Raw genomic sequence first — 16,901 nt, forward strand, 5'->3', positions numbered from 1 at the left:
CAGGCACGGGTGCTCGGGGGTGCTGCGAGTCCCCCAGGCCAAGGATGGGACGTGCATTCATGGAGAGTTTGGCTGTCTTCTTTCCCGTGCTGGCGCATTTCCAGGGGCCCACTCTTTCTGAGGGGTCTCTCGGAGGGCATGGCTGTGAAAAGAGGAAGTCGCAGGGATGTCACCTTCGGCCGGTTACAAAGCCCTTCTGGGCCACGTTCTCCTTTGTGGGATCGGGACGTTGATCCACTTCAGAGGCTCCCAGGCCTCCAGTTCAGGGCTGTCCCAGAATCACCAGAGAAATAAATTAACACAGATTCCGGGGTCCTGCCACACAGCTCGGTCTATTCTATGGGTCTAGCTGAGAGCCCCGGAATCTGTGGGTTTAATACACCTCAGAAGAACCCAATGAAGTTTGGAATCCAAGGGTTAGGGGTGCTTTTTTTGGTTCCTTCCAAGTGAGAGATTGTGATTGTGGAAGTGATGACTCAGTGTGAAGCACACGGGCCCTGAAATCCACCCGTTCAAGCTGTTGATCTTTGTATGCATTTATTTCTTCAAGATGTTGCTGGCTTTTCCTGGGCCGGGAAGCAGATGCTGTGCCCGGTAAGGCCCCTCCTTCTTCCAGTCCAGCTTTTACCACCCATGTGGAGTGAGGGTGAGGGCTCCGAAGGTGCTTTTGACCCTAATGTCATAACCATGGGGAGCAGACACAGATGTAAACTCGAAACTCTTCTTATTATTGAAAAATGTAAATATATACAAAAGTAAAGAGGATAGTATAATGAATCCTTATTTATCCACTACTTAGAGTCAACAATTATCAAGATTTTGCCACATAGCTCTTACTTCACATGCCAAGGGGGAGAAAAGATTTTGCTATAGAAAAATTATCATACTTTCGTTTTTTGTCTTTGTCTTTGCTGAAATTTTAGCTTGAAAAAGGCAAATATTCAGGTTTCTAGTCATTTCCCCCTACATGGGGCGTTTCTTCTGTGCCTTTATTACATGTTAATAATAACTTCTCAGGCCGGGCATGGTGGCTCATACCTGCAATCCCAGGATTTTGGGAGGCTGAGGCTGGAGGATCTCTTAAGCCCAGGAGTTCAAGACCAGCCTGGGCAACATAGCAAACCCCATCTCAATAAAAATAAAATATTTTTAAAATATTAAAATTGTTTTTAAAAAAGAAAAAAATAATAACTTCTCAATATCATATAATTCTGATTCATACTCAAATTTCTTTAGAATTAGCTCAAAAATGTCTTTTGACCTTTGATTTGAGGTCTAGGCTTCTGAGGTTATCTTCTAATGTCTCCCAATACATGCATTTGCAAAGATGCATTGAAGGGACATTTAAAACGCAGCACAACTTTTTAGCCCCAAACAAACACAGAGCCCTGAAGAATAGTGAAGTTGAGATCCTCACAAGTTCTTAGTCAGAGGGGCCTTGGAGATTATTCAGCTCACCTTCTCCTCAGTACTGGAGTCCTTTGACAGGATCAGCACTACTGTACATTTGGTATTGAAACTGCTCTTGCAAAATTATGACGGTAAGAAATCTGAGGCCGGGTGCGGTGGCTCACGCCTGTAATCCCAGCACTTTGGGAGGATGAGGTGGGCAGATCACCTGAGGTTGGGAGTTTGAGGCCAGCCTGACCAACATGGAGAAACCCCATCTCTACTAAAAATACAAAATTAGCCAGGCACGGTGGCGCATGCCTGTAATCCCATCTACTCAGGAGGCTGAGGCAGGAGAATTGCTTGAACCTGGGAGGCAGAGGTTGTGATGAGTCGAAATGGCACCAATGCACTTCAGCCTGGGCAACAAGAGTGAAACTCCGTCTCAAAACAAACAAACAAAAAACAACAAAAAAAGAAATCTGATACAGTTGACTCCATCTTACTTCTGACCTCCAAGCTGTCCTTGGCCATTCCTGAGCATACACCAAGCTAACTTTGGGAAGAATTTAGTTCATAGTTTAACCTTAAAGCAGAGATGATAAGATCCCTTCTGCAAACTAAATCGCCTTTGGAAAACTAATGAAAGGCCACAGTGTTAGGGTTATGAGAGAGGCCTGAGTTCTGATAAGAAGGGTCTAATTTCTATAATTCCTTGCTGCTCAGGGGTCATGTGGCCAGAGGTCACAAGATTTGTGACTTTCCCAATTGCTCCTGTAGATAACATCACTATTGTAGAACCTAAGGTTGGTTTTTTTTTTTTTGAGGCGGAGTTACCTAGGCTGGAGTGCAATGGCTTAATCTCAGCTCACTGCAACTTCTGCCTCCTGAGTTCAAGCCTCAGCCTCCTGCTCAGGCTCCCAAGAAGCTGGGATTACAGGCGCCTGCCACCACGCCCAGCTAATTTTTGTATTTTTGGTAGACGCGGGGTTTCACCATGTTGGCCAGGCTGGTCTTGAACTCTGGACCTCCGGTGATATGCCCACTTTGGCCTCCCAAAGTGCTAGGATTACAGGTGTAAGCCACTGAACCCAGCCTGGTCTTTTAAGATATCTTCCTGACTGATCCCACCTGGACTCATGACTCATGACTCAGCTGATCCTGCGGCCCCACCCAGAGGCAGACTCAGCATACAAGGACCATTTCCCGCACCCCCATGATTGCATCCCCAACCAATCAGCAGCACGCATTCCCAAGCCCCTGCCCCTCAAATTGTCCATAAAACTCCTAACTTCCAAGCCTTCAGGGAGACTAATTTGAGTGATAACTCCAGTTCTCCTGCGTGATCTGGTCTTGTGTCAATTAAACTCTCTTTACTGCAATGCTGTGGTCTCAGTGAGTTGATTTTGTCTGTGCAGCAGGCAGGAAGAAGCCATCGAGTGGTTACAGCATTTACTCAGACTCTGCAGTGGCCCAGCGGAGACAGTGTAGGTCTGGAGTAGAGAGAATCGTTAACCATCTGACCCTCGGTGAATTACTTACCTTTCCAAGGTCAGAACACTCTACCATTGAAAGGTAGAGTGGAAGCTCTCAACAGATTTCCATGGAACCATCCCTGCAGCTTGACTTGCTAGCTGTCCACCCTGTGAGCTGATGGGTGCCTGTAGCTTGCAGCACAGGGTTGGTTGGAGGCACTGTGGGAGCTACGCACGGACTTGTCCAGCAGCTGCGAGGGAACCAATCCACAGTCATGTTCTCTCCCAGGCCTGCCCAGGTCAGCTCTACCAGACAACATAATCATATAATTTAATCAAACATTATGTAAACTGAGGAAATATGAATGCCAAAAGAATGGAGTTGTCTCTACTTTTTCTCTGAAATGGTTAAATGCAATGTAAAGGCTTGAAGTTTGTGAGCTGATAAAAAACTGGCTTTTAAATTAGGAGATGATTGTAGAGGCCTGGGAAAAACAATAAAAGCCAGGTAAAAGTCTCCTCTCAGATTGCTGCATAACAGAGTTTAAATTCTTGCTCCACTTTGAAGAAATGGAAACAGCTGGGTGCGGCAGCTCATGCCTGTAATCCCAGCACTTTGGGAGGCCAAGGTGGGTGGATCACCTGAGGTCAGGAGTTCAAGACCAGCCTGGCCAACATGAGGAAACCCTGTCTCTGCTAAAAACACAAAAATTAGCCGGGTGTAGTGACTGTCACCTGTAGTCCCAGCTACTCAGAAGGTTGAGGCATGAGACTCGCTTGAACCCAGGAGGCAGAGCTTGCAGTAAGCTGAGATCCTGCCACTGCATTCCAGCCTGGGAGACAGAGTGAGAATCCGTCTCTGAAAAACAAAACAAAACAAAAAACCCCACAAACAAACAAACAAACAAATGGAAAGTAGAAATCGTGGTTGGAGTTTATGAAAGGAGACCACGCGGACTCCAATTAGTAGGTCAATTCTCAAAGACAGGACTTGGTTCTATGTCAAGGTTGAAAAAAATGCATTCCCGAAGGTTGAGTTAAATATTTAAGGTATGTATCATCTTTTATGATTCCTTGCCTTAACTTTTTTCTCTAATTAACCACCCATCTGTCGATATGGATACAGATAGTTTTGGATGTAAGAATTCTGTATTAATAATACATGCGGGAAGAAAGAAGAAAGGAGATGATATGAATTTTCTGGTCTCGTACCATATACAGCAGGCACTTAATAAATAGAAATTCTCATTCTCCTCTCTTTTTTTTTTTTTTGAAAGAGAAGGAACCATAACTTTCTAACACAGCTAATACTATCTCTAAACAGTTCTAGATAATTGGAAAGTTTTTTTTTTTTTTTTTTTTTTTTTTTTTTTTTTTTTTTTTTTTTGAGACGGAGTTTCGCTTTGTCTTCCAGGCTGGAGTGCAGTGGTGCAATCTCGGCTCACTGCACCCTCCACCTCCCAGGTTCAAGTATTTCTCCTGCCTCAGCCTCCCAAGTAGCTGGGATTACGGGCACACACCACCACTCCTGGCTAATTTTTGTAGTTTTAGTAAAGACAGGGTTTGGCCATGTTGGCCAGGCTGGACTTGAACTCCTGACCTCAAGTGATCTGCCCCCTCAGCCTCCCAAAGTGCTGGGATTATAGGTGTGAGCCCTCACACCTGGCCTGGAAAGCTCTTTTAAAGCTTCCTTGTAATTTCCACATAGTATAGTCTTAGCCTTGTATTTTGGGTGTGCCCAGAACCAAGGGCAGTTACACACACACACACACACACACACACACACACACACATATACACACATTTTTCTGAGAGAGGGTCTTCTCGCTCTGTTGCCCAGGCTGGAGTGCAGTGGCACAAATGCGGCTCACTGCAGTCTTGACCTTTGAGACTCAAGTGATCCTCCTGCTTGGTAGCTGGGACTACAGGCAAGTGCTAACATGCTGGGCTAATTATTTTATTTTTAGGAGAGATAGGTTCTCACTATGTTTCCCATGCTGGTCTCAAACTGTGGGGTTCAAGTGATCCTCTAGCCTTGGCCTCCCAAAGTGCTGGAATTATAGGTGTGAGCCATCGTGCCCAGCACTATACATAGTTGAAGACAACAATAAGTCATGTCCCTCTGTCAATCTCTTCTCCACAGCAACCCTTGTCCTTTTGTTTTTAGTGTCCCTCCCTTCCTTTCTGGGCCTGAGCCCTGTGACACCCCAGATGAATGTGACATTCTACAAGCAGAACAGGAGAGCTGTCCCGCCACTTTGTCCCTATTCTGGACACCCTCTTTCACTGAAGGGATCTGCCACCATGTGAGGATTTTTCACAGCTCTGTCAAGTGCCACTAATATAGGCCTGGCTGCCAGCCTTCCAGGCCTTTCATCAGGGACTGCCACGAAGCAGGCCTTCTCCATCCTGAAACTGCACATTTGATTTTCTTTCAGTGTGTATGTGGGAATTTGTATGAATTACATTTTATCTTGTTGGTTTCAGCCAAGTTTTCCAGTTTGAGTTCTTTTTGTTTGGTATCCTGATAGAAGTTGTATTAGTCCATTCTCACACTACTATGAAGAAATACCTGAGACTGGGTAATTTACAAAGAGGTTTAATTGACTCACAGTTCTGCGTGGCTGGGGAGGCCTCAGGAAACCTACAATCAAGGCAGAAGGGGAAGCAAACACGTCTTTCTTCTCATGGTGGCAGGAGAGAGAGAAATGCTGGGCAAAGGGGGAAAAGCCCCTTATAAATCCATCAGATCGCATGATAACTCACTCACTATGAGAAAAACTGTGTGGGGGTAACCATGCTCTTACATCCCAATAGGTCCTTCCCACTACAGGTGGGGATTATGGGAACTACAATTCAAGATGAGATTTGGGTGGGGACACAGCCAAACCATGTCACAAGTCATTCAGCATAGTGACTATTTCTCCCAGCTTGGCGAACAAGGCTTCCCGGTCTTTCTTCACGCTGGTGGTGAATACACTGGACAGTAAAGGGCCTGAGACACAGCTGTGTGGCATGGTACAAGAGGCCTGGACTCTGTCCTCCACCCAGTTCATTTAACATTCAATTAAACAAATATTCATCAAGTTGTGCATGCCAGGCACTGTTCTAAATGCTGGCAATATAGCAGTGGACAAAACAAACACAAATTCTACCTTTTTTTTTTTTTCTCTGAGGCTGAGTCTCGCTCTGTAGCCTAGGCTGGAGTGCAGTGATGTGATCTTGGCTCACTGCAACCTCTGCCTCCTGGGATCAAGTGATTCTCTTGCCTCAACCTACCGAGTAGCTGGGATTACAGGCGCCCACCACCACACGCGGCTAATTTTTGTATTTTTAGTAGAGATGGGGTTTTACTATGTGGCTGGTCTTGAACTCCTGACCTCAAGTGATCCATTGGCCTTGGCCTCCCAAAGTGCTGGGATTATAGGCGTTAGTCACTGCGCCTGGTCAAATTCTACTCTTTTGGAGCTTGCATTTTAGTCGACATCATTTTGACTAATAAGTCATGTCCCCATCATATATACCTTAATCCTTATTTGATTAAGCTCTCATTTATTCGTAATGATGATTAACTGAGTATTTACTATGTGTTGAGCACTGGTTTTCATGCATGTAGTAAGTATGAACTTATCTACAACATACCATCCACTAGATTGGCAAAAAGCTCATTATCACATTTTTGGGGCCGGTCCTCTCTCCTTTAGGGATCATCTGTGAATCTTTATGAATCTTTTGCAGTCTAAAAGGAAATTTCTCCAAAGTTCAATTTTCAAGTGGGGAAAAAAGTCGTAGTGTTGGTCTGCAGCTCTGCAGCTGCTCATCACCGCCACTTGGGGGCGCTGCTGCACACAGATTGTCCTCCATCCATCCATTGGACCATGTGGTCTCTGCCTTATGATCCAGTCCAGACAGCTGGGGCCTTCAAAGAAAGGCAATTCTCCACCCTGTGTGCCTCACTTAGTCCAAGGTGCTCCTCGTTGGGTTTTCTGGAGTTCTCAGTCATTCTCCTCTGGGGCCAGTCCTCATGAGTGGCTCAGGCAACCTCCCGCTGGGATCCAAAGCCCTGCATCTCTTTAGTTCTGAGAAGACACTGGGTGGGTAGGCAGAGAGATTGAAGAGACCAGGATTGAGATTTTTTTTTTTTTTTTGCATTCCTCAATATCTTTATTTAATTTTATTCCTTTTTAAAGAGGCTCACTATGATGTCCAGGTTGGTGTCGAACTCCTGGGCTCAAGAGCTCCTCCTGCCCCAACCTCCTGAGTAGTTGAGACTAAAGGTGCATGCCCCTGACCCTATCTGTATTCCTCAACATCCAATAGACTTACTCCACTCTCTTCTTGACATAGTGTTAATTGATCCAAGTCTTCTCTTCTTTTTGGTGTCACATGACAATCTGATTACTTCTTAAGGAAGGGGATAGGTGACAAGGTGCCACCTTGGGGGTTTCTGCTGAACACCGACTGCTCCCCATCTGTGTAGGAAAGGTGGTGGAGATTAGGTGGTGAGGAAGACTTTCAAAACCTTAATATATGAGTCTCCATGTCTCAGAGGCCACTAAGGGACTTCTTATGCATCTTTAAATATCAGTGAAAAAAATATCTTCCAAGTTTACTCCAAACTTGTGCATTATCTCATTTGATCCCCAGAATACCCTGGCAAGGCAGCATCATGTTAGCCATTTCACAGATGAGGCAACAGATTCAGAAGTGATAGGAACTCACTGTGAGTTTGGAAGCTGGGTGAGTTGGGCTTTGAAGTCTTACTTGGTCCACCACCCATGCTCCTCCATCTTGCTTACAGGCTCTCACCCTCTGTACTGACCTGTGCCTCCCTGCACCACTGTCCAAGCATCAGAGAGGACTTCCAGAGAGCTTGGAGGCTCAACAGTTTCTCAATAGGCCGTCTGAACTGAGAACTTTAGAAACGACTTGCCTGGCCAGGCGTGATGGTTCAGGCTTTGAATCCCAGCACTCTGGGAGGCTGAGGGTGGATCACTTGAGGCCAGAGTTTGAGAGTTCTCAAGAGCTCAAGACCAGCCTGGACAACGTGGTGAAACCCTGTCTCTACTAAAAATACAAAAATTAACCAGGTGTAGCAGTGCACGCCTGTAGTCCCATCTACTCAGGAGAAGCATAGAATTGCTTGAGCCTGGGAGGTGGAGGTTGCATTGAGTTGAGATCACGCCACGGCACTCCAGCCTGGGTGACAGAGTGAGACTGTCTCAAAAAAAAAAAAAAAAAAAAAAAAAAAAAAAAAAAATGCCTTCACGAGGAACTGCTGATTTGATTCCTGAAGTAGTACAGCTCATTAATCCAATGTCCATAATGGGAACAGAAGAATTATATTACACTAGAGCTAAAAGACACATCAGCAATCGTGTAGCTTAGCTTGTTTTTACCGAGTTGAATACTGAGGATCAGGGAGCTTAAATGACGACTAGGCAGTAAAAGAACTCATGGAGTAACCTGGTCTTCTCATTCCCAGTTTAGGACTTATTTTAAACTGGTGTTTGATGACTTTTGCATTAGAGGCCTTTGTTATTCTAGAAAAGTGAAAATTACTGAAGTGTTAAAATACAAAGCACTTTTTTTTTTTTTTTTTTGAGGCAGAGTTTCACTGTGTTGCCCAGGCTGGAGTGTAATGGCGCGATCATGGTTCACCGCAACCTCTGCCTCCTGGGTTCAAGCGATTCTCCTGCCTCAGCCTTCTGAGTAGCTGGGATTACAGGTGTGCGCCACCACGCCTGGCTAATTTTGTATTTTTAGTAGAGATGGGGTTTCTCTATGTTGGTCAGGCTGGTCTCGAACTCCTAATCTCAGATGATCCGCCCACCTCGGCCTCCCAAAGTGCTGGGATTACAGGCGTGAGCCAACGCTCCCAGCCCTACAAAGCACTTTCAGCCCTTGCCAAGACAGAGCAACAGGTTTATTTTTATGCTATCAGCATTATAAAGCTGGGCAAAATATATGAACAAGTGTTCTTAGGCATTGGACAGTGGACATCACAGGACTGCAATTCTTGAAAGAAGGCACACAAAGTGAGGTCCACTTTCATGCTGCCCTTTTTTTTCCTTTTTTTTTTGAGACAGAGTCTCCCTCTGTTGCCCAGGCTGGAGTACAATGGTGTGATCTCAGCTCACTGCAACCTCCGCTTCCCAGGTTCAAGTGATTCTCCTGCCTCAGCCTCCTGAGTAGCTGGGATTGCAGGTGCACACCACCATGCCTGACTAATTTTTGTATTTTTAGTAGAGATGAGATTTTACCATGTTGACCATGGTTGACCAGGGTGGTCTCGAACTCTTGACCTCAGGTGATCCACCCACATTGGGCTCCCAAAGCGCTGGGATTACAGGCATGAGCCACCATGGCCAGCCTGTAGTTTGTTTTTTTGAGACAGGGTCTTGCTCTGTCACCCAGGCTGGAGCGCAGTGGTGCGATCATGGCTCACTGAAGCCTCGACTTCCTGGACTTAAGTGATCTTCCTACCTCAGCCTCCTGAGTAGCTGAGACTGCAGACATGTGCCACCATGCCCAGCTAATTTTTTCTTTTTTGTAGAGATGGGATCTCACTATGTTGCCTCAGCCTCTTAAAGTGCTGGGATTACAGGCATGAGCCACCATGCCTAACCAATACTGACTTTTTGCTTGAGACATTTTCCAAACTGTAGGGAAATGGAGCCCAACCAGATAGTTGAAGTCTTGCTAGGTGGAGAAAATGAAGACAGAAAGTAAGGGTAGATAAGACTGCTTGAACCTGCAGGTTTGGATATCAGAGAGAAGGCAATTGAAGAGAAACAATCAGAAATCTGTTTAGTAGCTTCCTTTAGGTCCTTGGCAAGATCTTTAGTTGCATATTTATTGACTGAGACTCTGAAAAGTCTAGCTGAGAACAGCTTCTAGGGCACTGAGAGGTAAGCAGTGATTTTCGAAATCTGATCTGTCAGGGAGATTTGGAGTTCTGATTCAACCAAAGTAGAGGTGAACCTTTATTTGAGACCTAAAACAACACTCACCTTAGGGGAAATGACTATGTCCCAGGAATAAGGGACATGCTGTAGGGCTGAGAGCAAAGATGAAATAGACCTGCCTTAAGAAAGCCAAAACCCAAGCTTGACAGGATCAATATGACATGTTAGTAATTTAACTGCTTATCAGAAAAAAAAAAATCACAGTTTTTAGAGAAAAACAAAATCCAGAGTCTCTACAACATATCGTTCAAAATGTTCAGTGTATGTCTTTGTTCATTTGTTCTGCTATAACAAAATACCCAAGACTGGGTAATTTATAAAACACAGAAATGTATTTTCTCACAGTTCTAGAAGCTGGGAAGGCCAAGATCAAGGCAATGGCAGATTCGGTGTCTGCCAAGATCCCATTCCTCATGCTGGGGGGGGGGGGGGGGGGGGGGGGGGGGGGGGGGGATGGGTGGCGGGTGTGGGAGGGGGGGGGGGGGGGAGGGGGGGGGGGGGGCGGGGGGGGGGGGGGTAGGTGGGTGGGGGGGGGGGGGTGGGGCTGGAGAGGAGGTGTGGCGGCGGTAGGGGGAGGGGGGGGTTGGGGTGGGGGGGGTGGGGGGTGGAGGGGGGGGCGGCGGTGGGGGGGTGGCGGGGGGGGAGGGGTGGTGGTTAGGGGGCGGGGGGGGAGGAGGGGGGGGGGAGGGGGGGCGGGAGGGGGGGGGGGGGTGGGGGGGGGGGGGGGGGGGGGGGGATGGGAGGGGGTTAGGGGGGGGGGGAGGGGCGGGGGGGGGGTGGGGGGGGTGGGGCGTGGGGGGGGGGGGGAGGGATACGGGGTGGAGGGGCGGAGGGAGGGGGGGGGGGGGGGGGGGCGAGGGGGGGGGGGGGGGGGGAGGGGTGGGGGGAGGGGGGGGGGCAGGGTGAGGAAGGGGTGGGTGGGGGTGTGGGAGGGGGGGGGGGGGAGGGATGGGGGTGGGGGGGGGGGTGGGGGGGGGGGGGGCGGGAGTAGGGGAGAGAGGGGGAGGGGGGGTAGCGGGAGGGGGGGGGGTTGGGGGGGGGAAGGGGGGAGGGGGGTGGGGGGGGGGGGGGGGGGGGGTGGGGGGGGCGGTGGGGTGCGGGGGGGGGGGGAGGGGGGAGGGGGGGGGGGGGCGGTGGGGGGGGGGGGAGGGGGGGGGTGTGTAGAGGTGGGCGGGGGGGGTGGGGGTGGGGGCGGGGGGGGGGGGGGGTGGGGGGGGGGGGGGGAGGATGGAGTGGGGGGGGGGGAGGCAGGGGGGGTGGGGAGGGGGGGGGGGTAGGGGTGGGGGGGGGGGAGGGGGGGGGGGGGTGGAAGGGGGGGGGGGGGTGTGGAGGGGGGGGGGGGGGGAGGGGGGGAGGGGGGAGGGAGGGGGGGGTGGGGCGGGGGGGGGGGAGGGGGGAGGGCGGGGGGGGGTGAGGGAGGCGGGGGGGGGGGGGGGTGGGGAGGGGAAGGGCCGGTGGTGAGGGGAGAGGGGGGGGGGGGGGGCGGGGGGGGGGGGGGGGGGGGGGGGGGTGAGAGGGGGAGGAGGGGGGGGGGGGAGGGGGGGGGCGAGGGGGGGGGAGGCGGGGGGGGGGGGAGGGGGTGGCGGGGGGGGGGGGGGAAAGGGGGGTGGGAGCGGGAGGGGAGGGAGGGAGAGAGGAGGGGGGGGGGGGGAGGGGGGGGGGGGGGGGGATGGAGGCGGGAGGGGGGGGGGGGGGGGGGGGGGGGGGGGGGGGGGGGGGGGGGGGGGGGGGGGGGGGGGGGGGGGGAGGGTGGAGAGGGCGGGGGGCGGGGGTGGGAGGGGAGGGGAGGGGAGGGGGAGGGGGGGGGGGGGTGCGTGCTTCCTTGCTGTGTCCTCACATGGCAGCAGATGGAAGGGCAAAAAAAGGAACTGGGGGCCGGGTGTAGTGGCTCACGCTTGTAATCCCAGCACTTTGGGAAGCTGAGGCAGGCAGATCACCTGAGGTCAGCAGTTCAAGACTAACCTGGCCAACATGGTGAAACCCTGTCTCTACTAAAAATACAAAAATTAGCTGGGAGTAGGGGTGGGCACCATCAATCCCAGCTGCTCAGGAGGCTGAAGCAGGAGAATCCCTTGAACCCAGGGGGCGGAGGTTGTAGTGAGCCAAGACTGTGCCACTGCACTCCAACCTGGGCAACAGAGTGAGACTGTCTCAATTAAAAAAAAAAAAAAAAAAAGGAAAAAAAATATGTCTAAGAGTTTTCTTTCTTTTTTCTTAAAAAGATCAATTGCCAGCCGGGTGTGGTGGCTCAAGCCTGTAATCTCAGCACTTTGGGAGGCCGAGGTGGGTGGATCATTTGAGGTCAGGAGTTCGAGACCAGCCAGGCCAACGTGACGAAACCTCGTCTCTACTAAAAATACAAAAATTAGCTGGGGGTGGTGGTGCATGCTTGTAATCCCAGCTACTCGGGAGGCTGAGGCAGGAGAATCACTTGAATCGGGGGGCAGACGTTGCAGTGAGCTGAGATGGCACCATTGCACTGCAATCTGGGTGACAAGAGGGAGACTCCGTCTCAAAAAAAAAAAAAGTTAATTGCCAAATTGCCATGTGGTCTGGTGTTTTTTTTTTTTTTTTTTTTTTTTTTTTTGGCTGGTTGAGGTAGCTCAAATCTGTAATCCTAGTATTTTGGGAGGCCGAGGTGGATGGATGGCCTGTGCTCAGGAATTTGAGACCATCCTGGGCAACATGGGGAAAACCTGTCTCTACTAAAAATACAAAAATTAGCTGGGTGCCGTGACACACATGTCTGTAGTTCCAGCTACTCAGGGAAGCTGAGGCAGGAAGATCACTTGAGCTGGGGAGAGAGGCTATAGTGAGCCAAGATCATGCCACTGTACTCCAGCCTGGGCGACAGTGCCAGACCCTGTCTTAAATAAATAAATAAATACAATAAATAAAGAAGGGATTCTGTGAGATTGTGATGGGTGGTAAGGCAGTGCAAAACAGATAATATTATGTCGATTTGGGAGAATAGCCTTGATTTTACTGAACGTCTGGATGACTGATAATGAAATAGGAAGGAACAATATTTGAGCAAAAGTAAAAATCTTCAGAAGAAATATCTTCTTTTTGATTCGTAAGAATTTATAAGCATTTTTCATAGACAGCTTCAACTTGTGTTGAATGTTCAACTAATTTAATTATTTCAGACCAGAAGGACAGAGTGAAAAACAATTTTTTTTAAAGAAAAAAGGACAGCTGGACGCCGTGGCTCAAGCCTGTTATCCCAGCACTTTGGGAGGCTGAGGTGGGCAGATCACCTGAGGTCAGGAGTTCGAGACTAGCCTGGCCAACATGGCGAAACCCTGTGTCTAGTAAGAATACAAAAATTAGCCGGGTGTGGTGGCATGCGCCTGTAATCCCAGCTACTCAGGAGACTGAGGCCAGAGAATCCCTTGAACCCGGGAGGCAGAGATTGCAGTGAGCCGAGATTACGCCATTGCACTCCAATGGGCAATAGAGTGAGACTCTGTCAAAAAAAAAAAAAAGAGAGAGAACAAAAAATAATTAGATTATTATTACCTACCAAACCTGAGTTTTAAACCTTTTGATTGTGTAAGAACCCTGAAGACACATGAAGAAAAATTTTTCATGATTCTCTTTTTAGATATAGTAAGTTGATTAGTTAGCATTGTTAGTAAAAATGGTCCATAATACAGATTTTCCCTTTCCCTAAAAAATAAAGTTGCTTTCTAATCAGAAAGGAAGCAGAAAATTTCTGTTGGAAAGCTTTTTATTCTGATTGCTATTGGAGTTGGGGAGATTTACTGTTCTTGGAATAAGCGCATTTACTCAATGAGGGAATAAAATCAACATTATTAATTATTTCAAGACAGAAAACATCTTGAATCATGAAAACTCTTAATTCATGGGTCTTAATCTTTCTCCTGGTTTCTAAGGGCTGATAGATCATCCTGCAGAATTATTCCCCTGTGCCCTCAGAATGCTCCATAATTAATTAATAATGTATACCCAGCAAGGTGATAGGCAGAGCAGGGGTGGGCGTTCACCCCATGCTGGGATTGCTTTGGTGGCTTAAATAGTCACGGAGGTGTTTTGCTGGAAAGCTCCTTGGAGCGGGGAGGCCCAGAGGCCAAAGAGCAGAGGCTCAAAGTGGTGGTCACGGGTGGGCGGCTTCTTTTTTTGTCTCGGGGTCTTCAGTGTGACAGGGTCTCTCACAAGTGGATCAGATGGAATTTCACAGCCTCTGACTATTCTTTGGATTGTGTAGAATCCGAAACATTTCATAATTTGAGTCCTTGAGAAAAGGGCTTTATTTGGGCACAGAAAAATTAGCATGCAGTTGAGAAATAGATTTGAAACACATGAGCGGGACTGCTTTGCTTTGCTTGTCTTCTGGTTCTTGGGCCGCTTCCATTTTAGTTTCAGTAAATGAGGAATTTCTTAATGAGTTATGTGGTATTTACTGAAGGTTGTAATTCTGGCAAATGCTAAATAGAAAGTTTTTTTTTTTTTTTCCCTCCTCCTCTGCCTTCCCTGATCCATAGTCTTATTATTTGGAGAGTTCTCAAATTGTTTGCCAAAACCAGTGACATAACTGGCTCCTTTTGACAGGCACCTGCCAAACCTGCACAGATTCCTACAGCAGCCGGTTCGCTGTGTCTCCAGGCTTCAGAGAAACACCAGTTTCTCTGATGGAGGAGCCTTGTTCTAGAAGGGCATGAAGCCTAGGTAAGCTGGAAGGTCATTTGGCCTAACTTCTTATCTATAGCAGACTAGTACCTTGATATGCGAGTAGAGGGTAATCTTTCTAAAATGCAAAAACGGCTTTATTGTTTTATTTAAAATTATACTGCTCACTGAAAAACATTCTGCAAATACAACAAATAACAAAGAAGAAAGTAAAACACAAAAAACAAGCACCGCCTCCACTCCCAATTTCACCATCTCTATGCGGGGTTCTGCAAGCTTTTGCTGTACATGTAGAGGTCATAAAATATTTTATTTTTATTTTTACTTTTTTTGAGACAGGGTCTCACTTTATGGCCCAGGCTGGAGTGCAGTGGCATGATCGTGGCTCACTGCAGCCTCGACCTCCCAGGCTCAGGCGATCCTCCCACCTCAGCCTCTCAAATAGCTGGGACTACAGGTGCATGCCACCACACCCAGCTAATTTTTTGTATTTTTTGTAGAGACAGAGTTTCTCCATGTAGCCCAGGATGGCTTGGAACTCTGGATCTCAAGCAATCCTCTCGCGTTGGTGAGCCACCACACCTGGCCAAGGTTGTTAATATTTTAGTCTTTGCTAAAATAGGCCAGATTGTCTCTGTCACAACTCAGCTCCGTAGCTGTACCATGAAAGCAATCATGGACAACATGTAAACAAATAGGTGTGGCTATGTTTCAATAAAACTTTATTAGGGCTAGATTTTGTATGCAGGCTATAGTTTGCAGACCCCTAATCTAAAGTTACCCTCATTTATATTAGGTGCTCATCATTTCTAAATCTTTTTTCCCTTCTCATGTCTTTGTGGACATACTCAAAGAGAAAAAAATAGAGAAATAATTTTATATAAATGAAAAATGAAAGCACTTTTATTTTCATAAACCACGAAGGAGACTGAAGCACTTTTATAAAAATGGAAGCTATATTTAAAAATATTTTAAATTCAATTTTACTGGAATTTAACTGAAGAAAATGAACTGAAATGAGACTGCAGGAACTGCTGAAATTCAGACCCATATTTCTTTACCACTGGTGATAATAGTTCCTAAAATATTCCGATAAAATTAACAAGAAAAGAGATGATGAAAAGATTAGAGGTCCTTTTGCTTGTTAAAATTCTGGTTTTCAATTTTGGATGCAGGAGTTGAATTGATGCTGTGACAAATCAGGAAATATGCATCCTTCCATTTCTCATGCCTCCTCTGAAGTCTCATTACTCATGCGATTGTTTTTAAATGGTCAAGGCTGACTATTTACATTCTCTTCTGTAACCACAGTTACTTGAGTCCTTTGGTCTTAGATGTTTAAGTAGACAGGCAAATGCCCATCACTGATTCTTATAGCAAGGCTTCTCCATTCTTTTATTGATTGATTGATTGATTGATTGATTGATTGATGGTTTTGAGATGGAGTCTCGCTCTGTCGTCCAGGCTGGAGTGCAGGGGCATGAACTTGGCTCACTGCAACCTCTACCTCCCAGGTTCAAGTGATTCTCCTGCTTCAGTTTCCTGAGTAGCTGGGACTGCAGATGCACTCCACACCCTGCTCATTTTTGTATTTTTAGTAGAGACGGGGTTTCACCGTATTGGCCAAGCTGGTCTTGAATTCCTGACTTCAGGTGATCCGCCCGCCCTTGCCCCCCAAAGTGCTGGGATTACAGGCGTGAGCCTTTACATCCGGCTCCATTCCTTTGTGTGTGTGTGTGTGTGTGTGTGTGTGTGTGTGTGAGAGAGAGAGACAGAGTCCTGCTCTTCCTCCCAGGCTGGTGTGCAGTGGTATAATCATGGCTCACTGCAGTGTCAGTCCCCCGGGCTCGGGTGATCTTTGCATCTCCATCTGGTGCAAGGACCACAGGCGTGTGCCACTACACTGAGCTAATTTTTGTATTTTTTGTAGAGAAGGGGTTTCACCATGTTGTTAGGCTGGTCTCAAACTCCTGTGCTCAAGCAATCTACCTGCCTCAGCCTTTCAGAATGCTGGTATTATGGGCGTATTATATTCTGATGGAATGGTGCCCGGCCCATTCCCTGTGTGTGTGTGTGTGTGTGTGTGTGTGTGTGTGTGTGTGTGTGTGTTTTTAAATATTGATTCCTCTCTTAATCAGCTGGATTTCATTACCTAGTAACTTTTTCAAGAACAATTTATGGGTGTTTTATTTTGGGATTTTCCTCTGAGCTTTATTCTAGATAAGGAGAACTTGTCTAGTTGTAAAAATCCCAGGCCACACTTTCTATCAAGTGTTATATCATTGAAAATCACAATGTCTCTATTCAGTTTCAGACTGACGGGGTTTTGTGGTCCCACTTTCCCATCTCCCCAGTAATGTGTGGCTGCTACATTTCTTCTGTTCTTTCTCTTAGGAAAGGCCCATCTTTGAATTCG

General features: G+C 47.7%; 1 pseudogene; it reads right to left on the reverse strand.

Moving 5' to 3' along the window:
- Nucleotides 1–373: 373 nt before the first annotated feature.
- The window catches only part of LOC126937326 (basic proline-rich protein-like), a 54,715-nt pseudogene continuing 38,187 nt past the window's right edge, over nt 374–16,901 (reverse strand).

The sequence above is a fragment of the Macaca thibetana genome, chromosome 15 (genome assembly GCF_024542745.1).
Source record: "Macaca thibetana thibetana isolate TM-01 chromosome 15, ASM2454274v1, whole genome shotgun sequence".
In the NCBI taxonomy this organism is placed as follows: domain Eukaryota; kingdom Metazoa; phylum Chordata; class Mammalia; order Primates; family Cercopithecidae; genus Macaca; species Macaca thibetana.